The 22,982-nt window shown below is 40.9% G+C and overlaps 1 long non-coding RNA gene across 1 annotated transcript in view; it reads left to right on the forward strand.

Annotated features, from left to right (window-relative positions):
- Positions 1-22,982, forward strand: part of LOC132432214 (uncharacterized) — a 41,101-nt gene that overhangs the window by 1,011 nt on the left and 17,108 nt on the right. Inside the window, exons 2-3 of the long non-coding RNA XR_009520862.1 lie at positions 7,096-7,230; positions 14,128-14,200. This is a non-coding gene — a long non-coding RNA (uncharacterized lncRNA). The remainder of the gene's footprint in view (positions 1-7,095; positions 7,231-14,127; positions 14,201-22,982) is intronic.

Below are 22,982 nucleotides of genomic sequence, written 5' to 3' on the forward strand. Positions count from 1 at the left end.
TTTTATTTACATTCAATTTTAACTTTATTTGTCTGTGCTTGATTAACATTGGCAGTGGTACGAAAATTTAAAAGCTCAAATGAATACACGGTTAGCAAGTCTCCCTGCCACCCTTGTCTCCCAGCCTCTCAGTTTCTCTTCTGGAGGCAACCATTGCTTTTCACCTTCGTGTGTACCCTCCTAGAGAGAATCTACAACTAAATGTATTTCTCTAATATTCTTACTTTTACCTTTTGTTATACAAAATGGTAGGTCTAACTTCAGGCACAGATGGATTCAGGGGCTCTCAAGTGACATCAGAAGTATCAATAGAACTGGAATCTCAGCCCCCACCTTGTCTTTCTTCCTCCCTCCCCTTCCCTCCTCTCTCGCTCCTCCTCTCCTCTCTGCTTTCCTCTGTGGGCTTCATTGTTAAGCTGACTTACTCCATGGTGGCTCCTCCACCTTCAGGCTTGTCTTCTCAGTGGTTAGGTTCCAAGAATGAGGCAGTCTTTTCTTTCCCAGCATGCAAATTAAATTGCCCAAGAAGACTTATTTGCCCTCTTTCAGTTATCCTTTACCCCGTGAGCAGTCTGAGACTTGGGTATTCTGATTGTTTGCAAGGTCAGTGAGATCGACACAGTGGTGGAAGTAAGTTTGCCCAAATGTTTGCAGGTAGTTCATGACTGGTCATTGCTAATAAGCCACATGTAAATGCTCGTGTTCGTTCATGTCCAGACACTGTGAAGACCTTTGCTTTTGCAGCTGGATCCCAGGCCATCAGGGTGAAGTTTGGCATGTAGAATGTGAAAGGATTACTCTCCACATGCGGCCTGCCAGTGGCTGCATCATGACAAAAATGGGGACGGGGTTCAAAGGTTATTTGACATCATATAGGTGTTTGCAAAACTGACCTAATATATAAATTTACCTCTTTACAGACTCAGAATTAAGGTCCTAACATCTTCCCGAAGTTATAAACATTTTAAAAGAAAGACAAATAAATACAGAATAGTTCAATGATTTGGGCAAGTTCACAAATAAAACAGGAAGAAAGTACAGATGGAAATCCAGAGACATTATGAGTCAGAAAGAGCCCCAGCTCCCTATCTGTCATCCTTTAGGTCAGAAACAGGCTTTTGTTCTTCACCGGAGTTATTATTCATTTTTTTAAACATTCCCCATGAAAAGTTTTGCACTTGAAGCTGATTTGGGTAACAATGAGCTGACAACAATATGACCTAAAATGTTCCCTCCACGATTACTCCATCCTGAGCTGTCATCCAGCAAAATTTTACTGAGTTCCAGCAATATCTACCCCTTCTTTGGCCCCTCATGACTCACAGACTGTGCTTGCTTTTCCATTTTCTGCGTGATCTTGACCACTGTAAGAGTTTTAATGGATCCTTCCTTTATCAAGAAGAGCTCATTGACTTTTGTGCACCAAGGAAATGTATCGTGTCTTCTTTTATTTTATTTAAATTATTTATTTATTTAGGCTGTGCTGGGTCTTAGTGGTAGAATGCGGGATCTTTAGTTGAGGCATTCGAACTCTTAGTTGCGGCATGCATGCAGGATCTAGTTCCCTGACCAGGGATCAGACCCGGGCCCCATGCATTGGGAGCACAGAATCTTACCAACTGGACCACCAGGGAAGTCCCTTGTGTTTTCTTTTAAAATGTGACTCAGACAGTCTGTTTCTTAGCCATAAGATTGAGGAATTTATACTGGCAGGAAAAGGACATGTCTCAGGAGGATTCTGGGTAGAATTAAAAGAGCATTAATCACAAGACTGGGGTGCCAGTCTGACCTTACCATTTCCTGTCTGTGTGACCTTGGGCAAGTTACTTAACTTTGTTGAATCCCAGATTCCCTACATGTAAAATATGGTGTAATCCTCTCCATTGCCCTTTATTGTTATTAATTGATACAAGATTGTTATTAATTGATACAATGCATGTGCAATTGCTTTGCACATAATGAGATTTAATATATGTTATCTAAAAATTACAATTTTTAACCTGAAAAATGGACTTATAAGGGAAATTTCTATGCCATTTTGTGGCATTCTCTGGCATAGAAGTCGTGAGACCTTCACCCACTACTTCCCTATCAGCTGAAACATAATATCTGATTTTTAAAAAAATGTATCTCTCCCTCTTCCATGCCACTTAGCACTTCTTATGTAATATTTGGGTACATCTCCAGTCTTCCCAGCTAGACTGGAAATGTGTTGAAATTGGGACCACATCACATCCTTGTTTCCTATGGGCACCTGGAACATTATCTTGATAAATTGTAGACAGCCAATAATTATGTGTTAAATGAAAAGTAAATGGGTAAAAGGAAAAATTGAAAAATTGGACCTCATCAAAATTTTTGAAAACATTTGTTCTGTGAATGACCCTATTAAGAGGATGGAAAGACAAATGATATATTGGGTAATATATTTTCAAATAACATCCAATGAAGGACTTGTATCTAGAATATATAAAGAACTCTCAACATTCAACAGTATAACCCCCCAAACAATCCAATTAGAAAATGGACAAAAGACGTCAAGAGATATTTCACCAAAGAGTATATACAGCTGGCAAATAAGCACGGGAAAAGATGCTCAACATTATTAGGAAAATGTAAATTAGAACTATAATGAGATATCACTACATACCTGTCAGAACGGGTAAGATAAAAAACACCAAATGCTGGGGAAAAGACAGAGAAACAGTATCACTTATGCAGTGCTGGTGGGAATGTAAAATGGTGCAACCACTCTGGAAAATAGTTTGGCTAGGTTTTTTTAAACGAAAATCAGACCTACCATACAACCCAGCAATTCCACTTTGGGCATTTATCCTAGAGAAATGAAAACTTACATTCACACAAAAACTTGTACAAGCCAATTCACACACAGCCCTACCATGAGACAGCAGAAGAGGAGAGGACCACGACACACATCTAGTTTGCTTGTTGAATGAGGAAACAAGATGGACCTCACTGGATTAAGTAAACACTCATGTCTTTGGACAACTCAAGGCAGGGGAAAACTTCAACATGGAAATCCTGGATTTTCTGCTCTTCAGCAGTGATGAATTAGAAAAATAAAAGACATATGACCAAATGTGTATCTCAAATTATGAAACAGATCATACTGGACTAAATAGAAATAGAAATGCAGATAAAAGAATTTATTGTTTCTAGTATCTACAGTATTTTTCTATTTTTTAGAACTATTTCCATTTTTTTAGAAGAATTAATATTTTATTATACAGCTATTTGTTTCCTACAAAATAACAGCTTTTAAAAAGCTTTGCTGCTTTCTGCAATAAAGTGGATTCTATCTTGGAAGGACAATGTAGATGTAATAATAGAAACTTTGTCATTACACTGACTAGGGCATCTAATAAGGGATCCTGATGCTGCTGAGAGATGATGATAATAACGGTATTATTTTATAGGGCATATAGGTGACATACTGACTTACAGAGTCTTGATTTGTGACTCTCTCCTGTTACGATTTTTCTTACTATAAATCGGGTTCCTACAATAAAGCCCAGACTTGGTAATAACCTCTATAGCCAAATCAGATACACTGCTTCTCTGAATCCCAAACCAGTTCAAATCCTTGGCAGCCGACTCAGACTGCAGCTGTGCTAAGGATTAATAAAATTAGCAGTAATACCCAGAAACTTAGGCCCTGTGTGTGAGTGTGCATCTCCTTCATAACAATCCTCAAACCTTGGGGCTTGGTTTAATTATCTTGATCTTATTCACTGAGGCTTAGCAATAACGTTGCTATTGACATGGCAAAGTCAGGCATCACCAAGGAAAAGGAAATAGATGAGGCTGCCCTGTTTCCCTCTGCCTGATCCTCCCTACCCTGCTCTGCATTTTCGTTATTCCATAGCATTTGTCACCCTTTAACACACTATTAACTCTCTTATTCTGTTTCCTATTTATTGTTTGTCTTCCCCCACTGGAACATAAGCTATGGGAGGGCAGAGTTCTTTGTTTTGTTCACAGGTATCTCCAAGTGCCTTGGACAGAGCCTAGCACAAAGGAAGTGCTGAATGAATACGTACTGAATGAATGAAGATGCCAGAGAAAATTTACACCACCATTTACAATTCAAAGATGTTCAGAGGCTTTCGCATGTGCTGAATATTCATACTGATATTTTTTCATCAGGTGACCTGAATTTTCATGTATTTTAAAGTTCCTTCAAGAAGTGAAGAATCTCTATGCTCTTTGCAATGATATTACCAGTTCATTGAGGATATTCCTCCACTCAGCAATCCCCCCCTCCACCAGCACCACCACCTTTAAGAAAGAGCCAAGAGGCTTCTGGCTCCAGGAGACAGAAAAGTGGATTTTACGTGGAACATAAAAACCTAAGTAAGGGTGAGGGAAAGGAGGATATAATGTAGGGGAAGTTTCTACTCTGTAGGAAGAGAGGAAAAAAAGGAGCACTCTCTCTTCCAGGAGAGGAAGAGAATAATTTGGAAGCAATGTGAGTACCCTGGAAAGACACTACTTCGTTCTCCCAAGGATCCAGGACTAAATCGTTTCTTGGTCCTTTCAGAAATGTGGAAGGGTGATGAGAAAATGGAAGCAAAAGAGCATTTGAAGTGGACCCTGAATGCAGAAGGGGCTAGTAGAGTTGAGCCCCTGAGAGACTGAATACACAAATGGACAGCAGCCAGACCATATGTGGCAACAGGACTCTGACCCAAGACCTCTCCAGCAACCAGCTCAGGAAGACAGACCACATCTTCTGCAGCAATCAGCCCTCAGTGGACTTGGCCAGTGGCTACCAGCTGCCTTATTTTTTTTGTCCCTGTTTCCAATTAAGACTAAGTAGAGAATGCCAAATATGCTCCCAAACCAATCACATAGGCTGCTCTTCTCCTAGTTAACCTACCTCCAGCTTCCCCCTGCCAACAGCCTCCAATCAGAGCATGAGTGAAGGCTTCCCTCTTTTTCATTATAAAGCTTTCCTAGTCCCCTGCTTGCCTTTGAGTTTCTGCCAAACACAATCTCTAAATAAAAAGCTTCTGTTTGTTCTCATTTGGTGGTCTTCATTTATTTCCATAGTTTTCCTAAAGGTCCCACCAAGACATTCCGCATTGCTTACGACTGCAGACCCCAGCCTTCAACCAGGCTCGATACCCACAGGAGCCACATGTGGCTTGTCAAGTGCTCACCAACACTGCAATTCAGCCCTGGGGCTGGACTCCACCCTCTCTGTGTTGAATTCCTCAGCTATTTGTTCTCGGTTTTGTTATTGGTCCCCATTTGTTTGGCATCCTTGGTGGAATCAGGTCATTCTTTTCCAATCCATTTTGCTCTCTGTTTTGCGTAGTGTCGTCTAAAAGTGTCCTATGAAGGACAATCACAGGGGAGAACACAGGTATAGGACCTATAAGCTTAAATTTGTGGTTCTCACTAAACCAGAGTCCAATTAAACAAATTTTGCCAAGTTACCAATAAAACTAGGTGAGGTTCTCTTTCTATAATATTTGTTTGTTCTGAGAGCTTGGCTCTTATCCCAAGAGGATGTTCTCTTTGGTTTTCCACCTTCTTGGAGGTGCCAATTGTCAGACCTGCGATCAGAGGCAGCCAACCATCAGGCTGGGAGTCCGAGATACAAAGTGCATATGCATCACTTCAGATTCACTGTTGCCTGCTCTCTAGGATCATCTAAGTCTCAGTCCTCTCCCCCTCGTCCAGGAGAAGCTCCTCCTTTCTACCTGAACTCTTGTTAACAATCCTAATTCTTGTACCTATTGCTCTAAATAGCATAACTTCATCAGTGATGATTTGGATCTTCAGTAGCCACTCTGGGAACATTTGACTTGAACAAAATTGTTCATTTGAGAAGCATCTTAGAAAATAAAGGGACTAAGTTTTCTCAGTTTTAATGGGCAGCATTTTTTCATGCAGAAGCCTCCAAATGAAATTCTGATCAAAAAATTGCCTCACTGAAAGATCCTTTGACCAAAGTTAAATAGCAACCTGACAAACTTAAGCAACAACAAACTAGACTCATTTCCTGAATAAATTCTCCCTCTTTGTCCTTCAGTTGCCTCCCTATATCCAGCTCTCCCACTATCCCCCCTTTTTAAAATAAATTTATTTATTTTTGGCTGTGTTGGGTCTTCGTTGCTGCGCATGGGCTTTCAGGGGCTACTCTTCCTCGCGGCGTGCGTGCTTTTCATTGCGGATTGCAGTGTCTTCTCTTGTGGCTGAGTACAGGCTCTAGGCACCCGGGCTTCAGTAGTTGTGTCTCGTGGACTCTAGAGTGCAGGCTCAGTAGTTGTGGCGCACAGGCTTAGTTGCTCCGCAGCATGTGGGATCTTCCCGGACCAGGGATCGAACCCATGTACCCTGCACTGGCAGGTGGATTCTTAACCACTGCGCCACCAGGGAAGTCCCCCACTTCCCCCTTATCCTTCTGATCTCTTTCCTTCTACATTTCTGTCAACTCCTCCCTCTTCGTTCCCTTGTCCAGATCTCCTGCCTTTTCCTACTAACTCTCCTAAAACCCCGTATACCAATTGTTTCTAAAAATCTTTCCCTCCCATGAGTCAGGTATGCCTTGGGCCTGAGCTGAATTAACAGTTATAATTCCGAATTTCTCTAACCCAGACAAGGACAGCTACTATTTGGAGAATTTAGACTTCCTTTGGATATGTATGTCTCAGGGTTACTTGGATTATGTTAACTCGTACACATGTTGGTTAAAATCTCAGATGCTCAATCCTGGATGGCAAAAACTAATTGAACTAACACAGAAAGGAATCTACAGAGTCCCTCTTTTTACAATAAACCCAAGGGTCAAAAGGGGCCTCCCAATTAGGGGAAAAAGCCATACCCAAAAGATTCTCAGTAAAATTTGATTAGATAATTCAATCATGCACGCAGAGAAAAGAGGAAACTGTAGGTGATTACAGCCATACAATCCACTACCTCAGGGGTATATCAGTTATCCCTCCATGATCTGGTAACTGGAAGACCCATGCTTTTAGGAGTTTCACCTCTGATATTCTACCCTGCTGCATGCAGAGATGGCAAAAAATTGCAAGGGACTCACGTACTCGATCTTATCATCAACAGGTTAAAGCTGCCTTCCCGCAACATCTTCCTACACAGCCTCAGCCTCCTCGTGATCTGAAACCAGGAGATTTCATGTATTGGAAGGGACACTGGAGAAAAACTACTCTCGAACTTCATTGGAAGGGACTTCATCAGGTACTGTGACAACAAATACAGCAGTGAAACTCCAGGGAGTCAGTCCTTGGGTCCATGTTTCACGACTGAAGAAACAATTCAGAATTCCACACAGCTGGTAGGCTGTTCCAGTAAGGGACCGCAAATTTAGGATTCTCAGAATTCCTCTACTCATAGCCAACCTTTGGAAGTAAACAGTTGTCCTAGGACCTTTGGAATATACAGATAGTAGACAGCTTCTGCCCCAGACATGGGACTAAAATCCCATTTTGTTATTCATCTACTTGGTTATAACCATTCTTCTCATTTTCTGTAAACCTCTGGTTATTGTCCATCCATCCTGGCCCCTTTTCTCTTCTCTTTCCTCTTTATTACAATTGTTAGATTAAAGCACACTTTCTAACACCCAAACAGTAGCCACTAATCTGAATCTTACTGATTCAGGAATATTTCATCCATCACCATGATCATCACGATAAAAAACTCTGGACAATTCCAGTCTTATCAAGCAAGATCATAGGGAATTACGGCCAATGGCATTTGCATCTACACAAACAAATGAACTTAAATAAATCAACATGCAAATTTGGTAGTGTCCTCTCTCCCAGAAAAAGAACCAGTTATTACAACTGGTTCTACATTTGCATTCAACAGCCTTTATGGGATGATGAGCCAATTACTTGCCACCTGGAAGAGATTAATAACGATCCAAGTATGTAACTCGGCTACTGAAGACCTTTCTTCTGACCTCCCGCTGTCAACAGCTCTTTTTCTCCTGGATTTCCATGTGCCCCCTACTGGATACTATTTCCCTTGCAACCAAGATGCCTGGTCTTGTTTTCCTCAGGCTAATACCTCAAGCACTTTAGGAATAGTATTCCAAGACTTGTCTGTTCAGGAAGACCCTAATTCTATATATCACCAACTTAGAAAATTCCAACTCAGATGCAAGTTCCCAAATGAGCCTACCCTTGATGATTCAAGCACTCCAACTGGGGAAATTACTAATTGTTTATGTGAACAATCGGAGCAGTGTTCCCAATGGTGTGAATCATTCAAGTAGAAAGTACTCTAAGAAGCTTATTAACTTTGGCAGAAGTTATTAGCACTACCATCTCCATTTGGCAGATGAAATACAGACCAGTCTTAACTCATCGGCACAAGTAGTGATGAACAATTGCATTGCTCTAGATTTCTCGTTGGCTAGTCAGGGAGGTGTCTGTGCCATTGCTAACACTTCTTGCTCTACTTAGATTAATGAAACAGGCAAAGTCGAACAGGCAATACGTTGCCTTCTGGAGAAAACTACTTGGCTTTTTAAAGTTGTTCCTCATAGCCCATAGAATTTGTTCACTTGGCCTAGGTTGAGCAATTGGGTTCCTGGTTCTAATGCTTCTTATCTTATAGGGACTGTTAATTATTCTTGTCTTTGTCAGAGATCATGATACTGACCCCTTGCATTTTGTCCAGAATCATGACTCCCCCTGCACAACTGCTCTCTCGCCAGCTAATCACCATGATGCTACAACAACAAAAAGCTCAAGATGATCTTGCAATACAGTTGACCATGAAGACAACTGAACAATTGCCAAACAGTGACGATCTGGATCTGTAGCCTTTCCTGAGTTGGTCTGAACATCATGCAAGTGAAAGGATGACTGAAAGGGGGACTGAGAGACTGAATATACAAATGGATAATGGCCAGCACAATATATAGGGCAGTAGAATATTGACTCAGAACCTCTGCAGCAGCCAATTCAGGGGGTGAAAACACAACCTGTACAGCAATTGGCCTAGAACAATTAGCACTTTGTTAATAGTTGCCAACTTTTCGCCCCAGCTTCCAACTGAGGACCAACCAAAGAAAGCCAAACATGCTTTCCAAACCAACCTCGTAAGATGCCCCACTTCTAGTTAGCCTGCAGCCAGATTTCCTATGCCAACAAAACCTTCAGTCAGCACATACCTAAAGCCTTCCCTTTTTCTTTCAGTATAAAGCTTTTCTACACTCCTGCCTGCCTTGACTCTACCAAACACTAGTGATGGTGGCTTCTCATTTGCATGGTCTCCATTTATGTCCACCGCCCATCTGGAATTCTAGAAGGAGACAGACTCACTTGGATCCCATCTGGCAACACAGAGCAGCTGCTGCCAAATAGGAATGGAATTGTGGCAGATTTAAAGTGAGAAAGAACAGGAGATGGCACCGTGGTACTCCCTTGGCTCCTATCCAGCAAGGAAGGAATTCATAAATCTCTATATACTCCCTGTGAAAGAATGTGGACGGTACTAGGAGTTGAGAGAGCCAGCAAGCTTGTAGGGGCCACTGTTGCGGGGCACTGGGCAATACTGCTGCAGGGGATGTGAGGTGGTTTGCCATTGGAACTGATACAGGATTTGTCTGAAATTCAGAGGCTCTGTGATGACATTAAGAGCCAAAGCGGGGTCAGGTCATCAATAGAAAGACCCCAAATCCTCACCATGCCAAGAACACTATATTAGTTGCTGTGTAACAAACCAACTCAAAACTTAGCAACTTAAAACAGTAAGCATTTATTTAGCTTATCATTCTATGGGTTGGCTGGGTGGTTCCTTGAATTGGGCTGGCTCGACTTTTATTGCTAGGCCCATTCAGGAAGTAGGTTGACTGATGGCTGAATGATCTAGGATGGGCTCACTCACTGAGGTCATCTAACAATTCCTTTTAGTGATTTTCTGTGCTTTTCCTTCACTACTTTTGTTCTCTCTCCACCATTCTGAAAATAAGCCAGAGTTGCACTTTCAAGGCATTTACAAAAACATTTTTGAATATTTATCAGTTAATCAGCAAGCACAGTGATGCTCCTAGGAATAATTTACCTGGCAGTCTCCTTCTAACATGAATTTTCAACTTCTTTCCATGTATGACCTTAAAACTCAAACACACTACAGTCTCTACAGTATTTTTTAAGATAAGCATAGGCAGCAGACAGGGGCTGTCCACACTGACGTTTCAGTTATTTGAAGCTCTCTTATTTCTTTGCCATATGAAAAATGAGAATGTAGCATTATTCCCATGTGATGGCCGTATATCATACAGGAAGTCCTGCAATTCAATGAACCAAGCTCAATTAATATTACTAGAAGGAAACCCTGTTTCACTAACAAAGAGCCTCCCAGGCTTTACTGTACAAGGAGAGACAATTCCTAGAGGACTGGGTGACGTTTTAGGCATCATTCCTATTCCATCACTAAAATTTATTTCCCATAGGTGCTCATGGCTGCATCTATCATGTTGACCTCAGTAGATTGCTACCCTTCCTCCAATAAACATATCCAAACAGGGATACAAATCCTTTCCTTGTGTCTCCAGAGGACACTCGAGATGAGATTTTTTAAAAAGTCATTGAGATCAGGGGGAAATGGAAATAATATAGAGAGTACCATTATTTGAGACCAGTGCTTTCCAAATTTTGTTCCACAGAACATTAACTTGGGGAACTATTAGAAGATGTTCCATGAGAAAGATGTTTTGTGGTTGAACAAAGTTGGGAAATGGTATACGCTATACCTGCTCCATATATACTAAAACATAACATGAGCATAATAAAGGCTCTGAGAAGTCCTGCAACAGACTTCTAGCTTTTCCTAATCCAATGATTTTCAAGTTTATGAAAGCATGGAACCCTTCAGTTTAGCACACAACCAATATTTTATGGACAGCCTGCCTTACGATACCAGTTTAGACACCTGTACTGTACCTCAGCCATTACAAATGGACCCCATAAGGCAGAGATTGTGCTGGAGTCTCTTCTTTCCCACATCCCTCTTCAGCTTCTACATAGTACATGCTGTCCTCAAAGTTCAAGATGAACTCCTCCATGAATAGACAAAGAGAAGGAGGTCAAGGCTTTCTCATGACTACTTGAACTCTGCACTTACAATTCTTCTTTCTCTCTGAGACAACTTTCCTTTTCAAGATGAGTAGTACCTGGAATCCATTCTCACAAGACAGGAGAGAACTGTAGAACAGTTGTCAAGAGCAAAAACTCTGGAGTCTGACTGTACCCCATCTTAACTTAAAATCTCCATGCTTCAATTTTCTCATGTATAACATAACATGGTAATAATAGTAACTACTTCATAGGATGGTGTGAGTATTACATGGGTTAAAGCATGTGAAATACTTAGAACAGGGTCTGGAATATAGGGTGTATTCTGAAGTGTCAGTAATTATTCATTTCGCTTAGATCTGGCAGCCCTCAGAAGAATATCCCCATCAGACTGCAATGCTAATTTCAAATGCATACAAAAGGGACACATCTTGAGGAGGTAGGGAATTGTTTTATCCTGGTTGCAAATATTTTGACAGCATGACTTTCTATGTGGTACTACAATAGTTAATTGATACATTTTGCATTTTCATTTCTGTATTTTATAATTACAAAAGTAACATGTTATAACACTGGGAGCCTATAAAACATAAAGAGGCATTAAAGGGAGAAATGCACTCAAATTATCTGTCTTTAGAAACCCCAGTGGTAATAGTTTGTTATATACATATATATATATATATATGACATAATACACTTCTAGAAATATTTTTCTCTTGACAAAAAATTATGTACACTTTTCCATGTCAATTAATATTCCTTAGAAACACTATTTTAACAGCTGCAGACTAACCCATCCTATGAATATATTATCGTTAATCCCTGAGTGGTTCATTCACTGGGATGACTTGGTGAATTACCCATCACAAAACCAGTGTTTTAACAGGAGGAGCCCACACAGTGTTCATCTGCTGAAAGATTATTAAGCCCTGTCAATTCTTTCCATCGGATTTCCCACTCATACCATGTCCACCTCCTAGTCTTCATCATTTTTGAGGGTAAATGAATTCAAGTCAAGTTCATCCATAAGTCAGCCAGAGAAAATCAAAAGACTCAAAGACAGGGCTTATTAAATAAGATTAAAGGAAATGGTATTCTTTTGTCCATGATCTGTCAATTCTTTCTATACTTATTATTCAAGCATCAACAACATCTCTTGCTTCACATTTTACTTAGCGTCCTTCTACTTTCTATAAAAACAGGAGTATTCCCTAGAATGCATCTCATTCCATAACACGTCAGGGTATAAAACTGGCAACACATCCTTCCTTCATTTTCAGGAGAAAATGAAGAGCTCTGGTATGCTTCAGGAATAAAATATGGTAGAAAATAAGTTATCCAGAGATCCAAATACTGAAGCACGTAAAATACAAAATTTGATCTTAATGGGCTTTTTTTCCTAGTGATCTTCTATGTTTCAAATTATGCAAGTAGAATTAGTAATGAGTGAATTTGCTTTGGTGCCGGTGGTGATGGCAGAATCTACAAAGCAGTGAGCGGTCAACCAGTTGGAAACATCACAGCAGCCGAATTTTCACATTAGAGGCAATGAGATACAGAGTGTACTATGCATTGGGTATCTATTATTTTTTTACCTTTTGGCAATTGTCACTTCTTCACAGTCTATCTCATTGTTCCAGCTTCTAGGAAGGACCCAGGTACAGCCACCACGTGTCTAACCCCCTGAGCTGGGTTATTCAAGTGAGATCACTAATATTCAGTTGAGGGACTTTCACTCCACTATTGAGAAAGAGGGACTATTAATAAAACTGGACTTGACATGAGTAGAATAAGTGCCAGAGCTGATTACAGCCATCTTTCTGAGAACAAAGGTATAAGAAATCATTCTAAATTATTTAGTTCATCATTTTGTGGGCTGCCGGTGTGGGCTGGGCTCAGCTGAGTGGTTTTGCTGGTCTTGGCTGGACTCACTTCGTACATGAGTGGGCAGGCCTGGCTGGGCTAGGAAGGGATGGCTTGTCTCTAGTGCTCTCATGTGGGCTCTCATTATCCATCAGACCAGCTCAGGCTTACTCATATGGCAGAGTCATGGTTCCAAGAAAGTCAGCAGGAGCATGCTAGGCCTCTTGAGGACCAGGCTCTCAACTGGGGTGACCTCACTTGCCCCACATTCTAGTTGTCAAAACAAGTCTCAAGTCCAGGCTGGATTTAAAGCAGTGGAGAAATCGACTCCATCTCCATGTAGAAAGAGCTATCAAGTCACATCGCATGGAGGCCTAGATAAGGGGAAGGAAATCATTATGGTCTTTTTATAAATCTCCATCCATGTGCCCATCTTCTGGCCACAGTTATTTATGTCCTTTCCACGTGCAAAATACACTTACCTCCTCCCAAGACCTCCTTCTATCTGGATTGGAGTCCATGATTTGGGGACCGACATTCTGCCACAGGAGGCCTCCCTTGATTGGAGTCCTGTGAATTAAAAAGACACACCCAACATACAAATGTGAAACATGGACAAGATGACCAAAATAGACTTTCCCATTCAAAATACTCTGTCAAGGACAATTCATGCTGTGAAAAACTTTGTAAATTTCACAGACCAAAGGACCCCATCACTGTTGGAGAAAGTCATTGAGGGACATAACAGTTGACCCTCAAGCTGGACCTGTCCTTGGAATGTTTGTTCTGCCCACTGTTGCCACACTAGGAGCTGTTTCAAGGATCCAGCCTTAAGAGCATAAGGTGTTGTTGAGACCACCTGGACGGTATACGTGACTGAACCTACTTAAGGCCTCTATATAAACTTTTAACATTCTGGCAAGCAGATGAGATCTACTTGTCTTGCAGCCACCCAAGACAAGCCTCCTGTGTAAACTCCCTTGCTCATTAAACCTGCCACCTACTAATCTGGAATTGTCCTCTCTTTTTTCAGTCCCTCCTTGCCCTCTGTGTGCGGGACCCAGTTTGCAAACCAACAGTCACAGAACAGGAGATGCTGCAGATTGCAGGCTGCAGAGAAGGGTCCCAGCAAGAGGCAGTGAAGCATTTTTTAAGTAGCTGTTTTCTTCTTTGGTCTCTGCAGATGCTGACAACACAAATCCTGGTTCTAAGTGACTTGGCCAGATTCCTATCTACAGATCAACCAGGATTTTCTGGTAAATAAAACATTCATGCATTTTTTATGAGTGCATGATGCTTTTTTGAAGTTGTTATTGTCATTTTAGAGTACACCCTAAATCCTGATGTTTAGTACAAGATATGATGAGTGAACTATTTACACTGTGTTTTATCATTAAAATTTAGGGTTTTCTACTTTTTTTTCTCTTTTCTACTAATTCTAGATTTAATTGAGTCCTAGGATGTATTTTTGTTAACTAAAGGTTTTCTAAACCTTAGGTAGCTTTTTAACATTTTTTAAACTTTTTGTTAAGAGACAATATACCTATAGAAAAGTACACCTACCATATGTGTATAACTTGATGAATTTTCCAATTGCACACATTTGTGTAAACAGCATGCAGATCAAGAAACAGAGTGTTGGGCCTCCCTGTTGGCGCAGTGGTTGAGAGTCTGCCTGCTGATGCGGGGGACACGGGTTCGTGCCCTGGTCTGGGAGGATCCCACATGCCGCGGAGCAGCTGGGCCCGTGAGCCATGGCCGCTGAGCCTGCACATCCGGAGCCTGTGCTCCGCAACGGGAGAAGCCACAACAGTGAGAGGGCCGCGTACCACAAAAAAAAAAAAAGAAAAAAAAAGAAACAATGTTACCACTACCCCTTTGATAGATAGGGCTTCTCAACCTCAGCATTGTCGATGTTTTAGGCTGGACAGTTCTTTGCTGCGGGGAGCTGTCCTGCGCATTGTAGGATGTTTAGCAACACCCCTGGTCTCTATCCACTAGCTGCTGGTAGCAACCCTCTTCCTCAGTATGACAACCAAAAGTGTCTCTCCAGACATTGCCCAGTATCCCTTGGGGATCAAATTATACCTGGTTGAGAATCACTGCCTCTAGGGTAACCACTATTATGACCTCTAATAGCATAGATTAATTTAGCCTGTTTTTTACTTTATATAAATACTCCACTTGTATCTGGCTTCATTCTCTGAATATTATATTTGTGACAGTCACTCATATTTTTGTGTGTAGCTGTAGACTGTTCATTCTTGTTACTGTGTAGGACTCTGTTACAAGAATATACCACAATTTATTTATCCATTCAACTATTAAAGGGCATTTTGGTAACTGCTAGTTTTTAACATATATATATATACATACACACATATATATAATTTTTAAACTCATTTATTTCTTATCATACTTTATATCCCCAATTACATACCATACCTTCTAAAAATTTTTTTGAAGTTAAGGTATCTAAATTTTGGAAATTTTGTTAACCTGGATCAAATCACATGCTAGGCATTTGAGTAAAGTACTTTTTTATAAATTTATTTATTAGTTATCATTATTTTTGGCTGTGTTGGGTCTTCGTTGCTGCACGCAGTCTTTCTCTAGTTGCGGCGAGCGGGGGCTACTCTTTGTTGCAGTGCGCAGGCTTCTCATTACAGTGGCTTCTCTTGTTGCGGAGCACGGGCTCTAGGCAGGTGGGCTTCAGTAGTTGTGGCTCGCGGGCTCTAGAGCACAGGCTCAGTAGTTATAGCGCACGGGCTTAGTTGCTCTGCGGTGTGTGGGATCTTCCCGGACCAGGGCTCAAACCTGTGTCCCCTGCACTGGCAGGCAGGTTCTTAACCACTGTGCCACCAGGGAAGCCCTAAGTAAAGTATTTTTTATGGTAGCTTCTTAAAGAAACCCAGAGTGGGCCACTGATCCTGAGGATGAAGTTGGGAGTGGGAAGAGAAGAAGAGTCCAAGTTCAGTGCACCCAGTATTTACTGAACACCTGTGACTGTAAGGCACTATTGGTGGCTCTGGAAATGTGAAGTGAATAAGACAAGTTCTATGCCTTTGAGAAGTTTGTCAGTCCTTTCCTCCTACTGATGGCCAATCTTTCTCTCCCAGACCTGATATGATCTAATGGTACCTCCTGCTTGGAAGGTTGCCTCTGATGGGAAGATCTGGCTAGTGCCAGGAGCTGTATCTCCTTTAGGTCTTTGTCAAGAAGGATAAAAGCAGGGGCCCTGGGGGACTTCCCTCGTGGTCTAGTGGCTAAGACTTCATGCTCCCAATGCTGAGTGACCAGATTTGATCCCTGGTCAGGGAACTAGATCCCGCACGCATAATGCAACTAAGAGTTCGCATGCCGCAGCTAAGAAGCCTGCATACCACAACTAAAAAAAAAAGGGGGGGGGGCAAAAAAGGTCCGCATGCAGCCAAATAAATAAATAAATATTAAAAAAATAAATAAAGCGTACAGTTCAATAGCTTAAAAAAAGGTAAAAAGGCAGGGGCCCTGGGGTTGTAGCCCCATCACCAGGGTAAGGAAACAGGGAGGGGTTTTGAACAGAAACCTAAGAATAGGCAAGGTGCAGTCTACAGAGGCAAAATGTGCCCAGTCTTCCAGAGACCCAGGGGAGTCTGCATGGGGCATGGGGGGAACGGTGGTAGACACAGCCCCCAGGAAATCCAGCTAACAGAGATGATTGAAACGCTAGTGATGCTGCACAAATCACTTTATAAATCTAAAAAATTCATTTACATTCATAACACGCATCCTTCTAGACAAAGGAAATGTGAGCCTAGAGAAAGGATGACTCTGCAGGGCTTCTCTTTTTAAAAAATAGGCGAATTTGGTCTTTAATAGGTTTTAACCAAGATGAGCAACTGCCCTTTTACAAGAAGAGTTTCATCATCAGTATTCTATAAAGCATCTTTTCTCATCTTCACTACCCGAATATTTCCTTAACTATCTACAACTTCAGTACAATGAAAACAAAGGCCAGTGGAACTGGTGTCTTCCTTCTTACTTATTCATCCTGTCAGCGAAAAATTAATCAGTTGATCTAAGAAAGAACTGGAAAATTTTATTCGAGCCAATTTTGAGGATTATAACCCAGGAAGAGCATCTCGGAAAGCTCTGAGAACTGTTCCGCCCGTTAAAAGTCAGGACAGTTTATATAAGTTTTTTGAAACAGAGGGCTGTACAATAAATGACGTATTATTGACAGTTTACATAATCCAGATTTAAGCGCCAAGATCAAGAAGGAATGTTATCTTTTAAGGAGTTGTTTTGTTGGTGCTAGGCGAATGTTGCAGTTTATGGTTGAGCAGGTATTCCTACTGATGGGGTAGGTTTGGTCGATGCATAATGCAGATAAACAATGCACAGAGGGAGGCCAAAGGGTAGAGAAGAATTTTTATATTCTTGTCTTGCCATAAACATGAATTTTGTTTCACAATTCTTCTCAAGTTTCTGAGACTTTCACTTCTCTTCCTCAGTTTATGTTTCTTCATTGTTACTACACACTCTTTAAACCCAGTACCGTTTAATTAAATTGACCAAAAGATTATGTTGTGAGTTTATTTAGGATTAACCTTTCAATTAAGGTCTCATTATAATTATCAAATTGTAAATACAAAAAAATTAAAGAATTTCAATCCAACATTGGAGGGTTTCTAAATTTTCTCTTAAGTAAATCAATAGGAAATAGAGGAATATGTTCATTTTTATTACCATGTGCATACTCATTATTGAATAGATCGTTGCAATAAACTCAGGCCTTATTTCCAAGAAAATTTTAGATGGCATTTGTGAAAATGATATTTCAGCTGCTCTACTGGACAATCCTTTAAGCACCTTGCCTAATTCATTAAAAAAGCAACAGGCAAAGCAAAAGCAAACCAAACTCACGCAAGCTTTTTAATGGTCCTGTTGTGTGCAGGCAGGAACTGCCAGCCTCCCCTACACCACCTCCCATTCCCCTAAGGCCAGTTAGCCAATTAGAAGAACAATGAGTCATTCAATCACTGAACTGCAGCCTTAATATTCAAAAGTCAGACTTTTATTTTTGTTTCTTGTCCAGCAGGAAAATCCCGAAAGAATACATTTTTCAACGAATTTATTCATCACATGCTAAAATGATCCAGAACAAATATACAAGACCTTCCATTGAACTACTTGTGCCTTCCCGTTAATCTGTCTCAAAAAACTTTCACTGCAAGGGATTTGTAATGGGTTATCACATGATAACAGAAGTGTTTTTCTCTTTAAATTTCTTGCTTACTTATTTGTAAATTCCAATATTATAAATTATCGTATAAATAAGTATACTTATTATTTAAAGGAAACTGTGCATATTTTTGTAAAGCAAAGTGTGTATATATGTTCATTAAAACATAATCTACACATATATATAATATGTATATCTGTGTGTGTGTGTACTCACACACAGTAGTACATAGCTACCTATCTAGTATGTTAGACACACATATACTCATGCACAGTGTATGTAACATATGTATATATATGTACACATACATACACACATATATACATATGTATTCACATGCATGCAGTACAAAATAATGGTTAAGAGTATGGACTCTGCAACCAGTCTACTTAGATTTAAACTCCAGATCCATATGGTAACAAAGGCAAGTTAGTTAACATGTCAGTGCCTCAAATTCTTTATCCTAAAATGAGAATAATATTTATATCAATTTCATAGGGTTGTCGTAGGGCTAAATGAGTGAATATATATGCACAGCTCTACACAGAACTTAGAACAGCATCCAGCCCGTGGAGAACTCTATGTAAATATCTGCCTGTAATTAATCTGCATGTATTTGTGTACGTAGTACAGGTGTAAATGATTACGCCCTCCTGTGTCTATTTTGCACATTTGAATTTTTTGCATACTAGACTTTTCTTCATGGGGGATAGATGTATACACTTAAAGATAGTCAGAAATTTTACTTCTACTAACCTTCTTCTACCGACTCTACTTCTCCAGGCTGAATCAATCTAACTTTTGACTTTTGCCTCACATGTTTTATATTCCAAACTCCTCAAATCTTTTCATTCATTCTTTTCTTGAATCTTCCTAGTTTTCCACACCTCTAGGGCCATCATCAAACACCAAAGTGTTCACCGTGTTCTAACTGGGATGTGATCACGCAACTGTGACACCCTCTTCAGGGCTGTGAGTTCTTCAAGGGGGATGGAGATCAGCTCCGGTTCCTGGGTCCCATCCCTGAGTGCCTTGTAATTGGCTCTGCCCAGAATGTGCATTCATTCAGTGTTACCCTGGCACCAGCGGGTTATACACCAGTGGTTAGCCACCTGGCTGCACATAAAAATCACCAAGAAGGCTTTTAACAAATACCAACCCCTAGGTGCACCCAAAGCAATTAAATCAGAATCTCTGGGGGTGTGGTGGCACACTGCTATTTCTTAAAAGCTCCTGTGTGGGTCTCAAATGCAGTCAAGGTTAACAACTAGTGCCATATAGAAAGGACCTCACCATCAAAAAGATGTCTGCATCTTTGCTCCGCTGCAGGTAAGGTGCTAGCATATATATTCCTTATGGAATGAGGGCGGCAACATCTTCCCACCTTCTCAAAGAAGGCCAGTGGACAGCTTCCTGAGGTTGCGCCCCCCATCTTGTCACCAGATGCCTCCAGAAAAAAAAAGTCTGCACAGTGAGCTTGGAAATTGTGTTTTAGAGCAACAGTTCTCAAATTTTTCTTCTATTGCCACACATGTGATGAACAGTATTTACGGGCATGACACTGTCCTGCTGTGACAGGCGAGGGCCAATTCCCAGCTGTAATTCTATTTAAAGATGTATTTAAAAATGCAAGTTAGTGCAGTGACATAATTACAGGAATAATTTGGTCTGTTATTAAACAAACTAAATAATTTGCAAACTTAGGTACTTTAGCTGCTGTTCATTTATTCAATAAATATGTATTGAATGTCTACTCTCTCTAGGCACTGATCTAGATGCTGGGCATGAAAAAAAAATTTCTTGTTCCCCATGGAAATTACATTTTAGGGTAATTACATTTTAGTGAGGAGACAGACAGTAAACAAATAGAATCAACAAATGTGTATGCGGGTGTGGGGGGCGGTTACAGGTAAATGTTATAAAGAAAAGAAAAGGAGAAGATGAGAGAGTGCCTTGGGCAATAGATCAGTCAGGAAAGACCTCTCTGAGGAAATGATACTTGAGTGGAGAGAGATCAGAAGGAAGTGAGAAGGCAAGCCTCTGGTGTCTGGGGGAAAAATGGTCCAAGCAAATTGCAAAGGCCATGGGGAGGTAGCCTGCTGTGTGCTTCAAAGAACATCACATAGACCACAGTGGCTCGGGTGGGAAAGGGATGGGAGAGTGATGGGATTTGAAGTCAGAGTGATAACAGGGATTCCAGAGTCTGTAGGTCTCTGGGTTTAATTCTTAGTGCAGTGGAAACCACTGAAGAGTTTTGAGCTAGGGAATGCTCAGATTTACTCTCTAAAAGGATGGATTGCTCAGGCTGCCACGTAGAGTACTCACCATACTGTAGCAGAGGGATGGAGTTGGAAGCAGAGGTCCGGGTGAGCTGTTGGTGACCTGGTCAGACCTGTAGCAGAGGAGGTGGAGAGAAGTGGTAATATTTTAGAAGTAGAGTTACCAGGATTTGCTGATGAAATGAAGGTCTGGTGTGAGAAAAAGAGAAGATTATGAGGATGGGGATGGCATTTGCTGAGATGTAGGACACTGGAAAAAGAGGGTGTTCCAGTGAAAATCCAGAGTTCAGTTGGGATAAGTTAAATCTGAGATGCATATAGACATCCAAGTGAAGATACTGAGCAGAGAGTTGACTATAAGAGCTGCAGATAAAGGGAGAGGTTGGGACTGGTGATTTCAATTTGATAGTCATTGTTATGATATGAGATTATATATTTTTCTGTTTATCTATTTTTTGTCTCTCTCTCCCCCAAGAATATGAGTTTCATGAGGGCAGAAAATTAATGTTTTGTTCTTTACTGTGTCCCCAACTCCTAGAACATTGGTAAGCACATAAAAAGTGCTCAATAAATATTATTGAATGAAAGAAAATTTCAATTCAGGGCAGTATAACGTAAATGAAAAATAGCAGGACATAACAAGTGCTCAAGGATGACATGGTGTGTGAATTGAGACTGGGGAGTGACCAGTGTGGGCTCTAATGGTCAAGAAAAAAAGTCTTGGCAGAGATTGACCTTTATCAGGTCTTGAAAAATAGGTAGGTTTATAGGTAAGAGGTGTCAGGAAAAGGGGTCAAGTTTGGGGGAAAATGATGACTTTGGTTTAGATTATGTTGAATTTGAAGTATTGGGGGTTGGCCAAAAAGTTCGTTCGGGTTTTTGTAAGCTCTTACAAAAACCCGAACAGAATTTTTGGCCAACCCGATAACAGAGGAACATCTGAATTTGATAGAAAGACATTTAAGTTAGTTCTCTAGGCGGTTTGAGATCTGGACTTGCAAAGGACAGACATGGGCACTCCTCCTTTCTGAAATTAGAACCCACACGACTACATTAGAATACTGAACTGTAAATGTAGTAACAGGAAATTAAGTAGAAAAATTTGACTGAGTCGCCAAGAACGTTGAAAAAGCAACGCTTTTCAAAATTTAATGTGCATACAAATCACCTGGCAATCTTACTAAAATGCAGATTTTGATTTTGTAGGTCTGGGGTGGGGCTTGAGCTTCTGTGTTTCTAACAAGCTCCCAGGTGATGTTGATGCTGCCACGTCCTTGGACCACATTTGAATAGAGAGGTACTAAAGTGACGTGTTACACCAAAAGGAGCATTTTCAAAGGAAATAAGTAGAAACCAGTTACATGGCTCTTCATCTCCTCACCCAACACTGAGAGTATAAAAGGATTGAGTTTCTGGGCATCAGAGGAAGCTTATTTTAGATAGAACTCATTTGCAGGGAGCTGTTACTGAGCTGTGAGCAAGGGTGTAGAGCAGAGGGTACATCCCTCTTAACCTCAAATCAAGAGAAAGGATTTCAGTGGAACTCTCCGTCAGCACTGTGAGTGTCATCTCTGGTTGGAGAGACGAAGTGGACTGAGGTCTGACCCAAAAAAGCAAAGGGTGAGACACAGGCCGGCTAGCTGCTCTCTGACAAGTTGAAGAGGCTGCTTAGTAATCAAGCTGTGAACGCAATTTGTCAGCGCAAAGGAAATGGAATAGGTTGGAAATCAGGTTACTAGGCAGAAGGAGAGATAGGAGGGAAAGATGGCAGAAGGCCCTCCCTAGAAAAGTCCACAAGATTTAACTTTAAATCAAGTTTGGAATCTGGATTATCATACGGGACTAGGATTTTAATTTCTAAGTTGAAATCCTGTGTTTTATTTTTAAATGTTCATAAGATCTTTTATTATCTGTGAGTGACTGGACAGTAATTGTCTGAGTTTTTAACCTCCAGGTGGAGAATTTCTCCCAGTGAGCAAACTTTAAAGAGACATTGGGAAACAAAGTAAAACTGGTTTATGGTTATGCCCATGAGTTCTGCTCCTTCAGTGTTTTCATGATAAATGGGTTCAAGGGAGAGGAGGCAAGTCAACCTTGGATCTTCATATGAGCTACAATATAACCTTTAATCATGTTGCCCATGAGTTCCTTTGTCTGACATCACCATCCATAATGAGATTATTTTCTAAGTGCTGATCCTCTCAGAGATCTTGGACAACCCATTGCTGTTAACACCGCTCCTATAGATCAGCCCCACTGTGTCTGCTCATACTGAGCAGAGTTCAAAGAGCTCCCATTTGTAGAAGAGACTTGCTAATTCCACTTCTCTCTGGATAGACAATGGCAGTGCAAAGAGCATCCACTCCCCCCAATCCCCGCCCCCCATCCTCATCTCCTAGCAGCTACACCACCAACAGGTATTTTCATATCCTGTGCACATTAGAATTAGGACAAAGGTGACTTGGAGCAGTTGTGTGTTTTGTATTGTTATCTATACCCAAGGAAGCTGTCAACATGGACATCTAATGAAAC

This window comes from Delphinus delphis, chromosome 10, assembly GCF_949987515.2.
Source record: "Delphinus delphis chromosome 10, mDelDel1.2, whole genome shotgun sequence".
Lineage (NCBI taxonomy): Eukaryota > Metazoa > Chordata > Mammalia > Artiodactyla > Delphinidae > Delphinus > Delphinus delphis.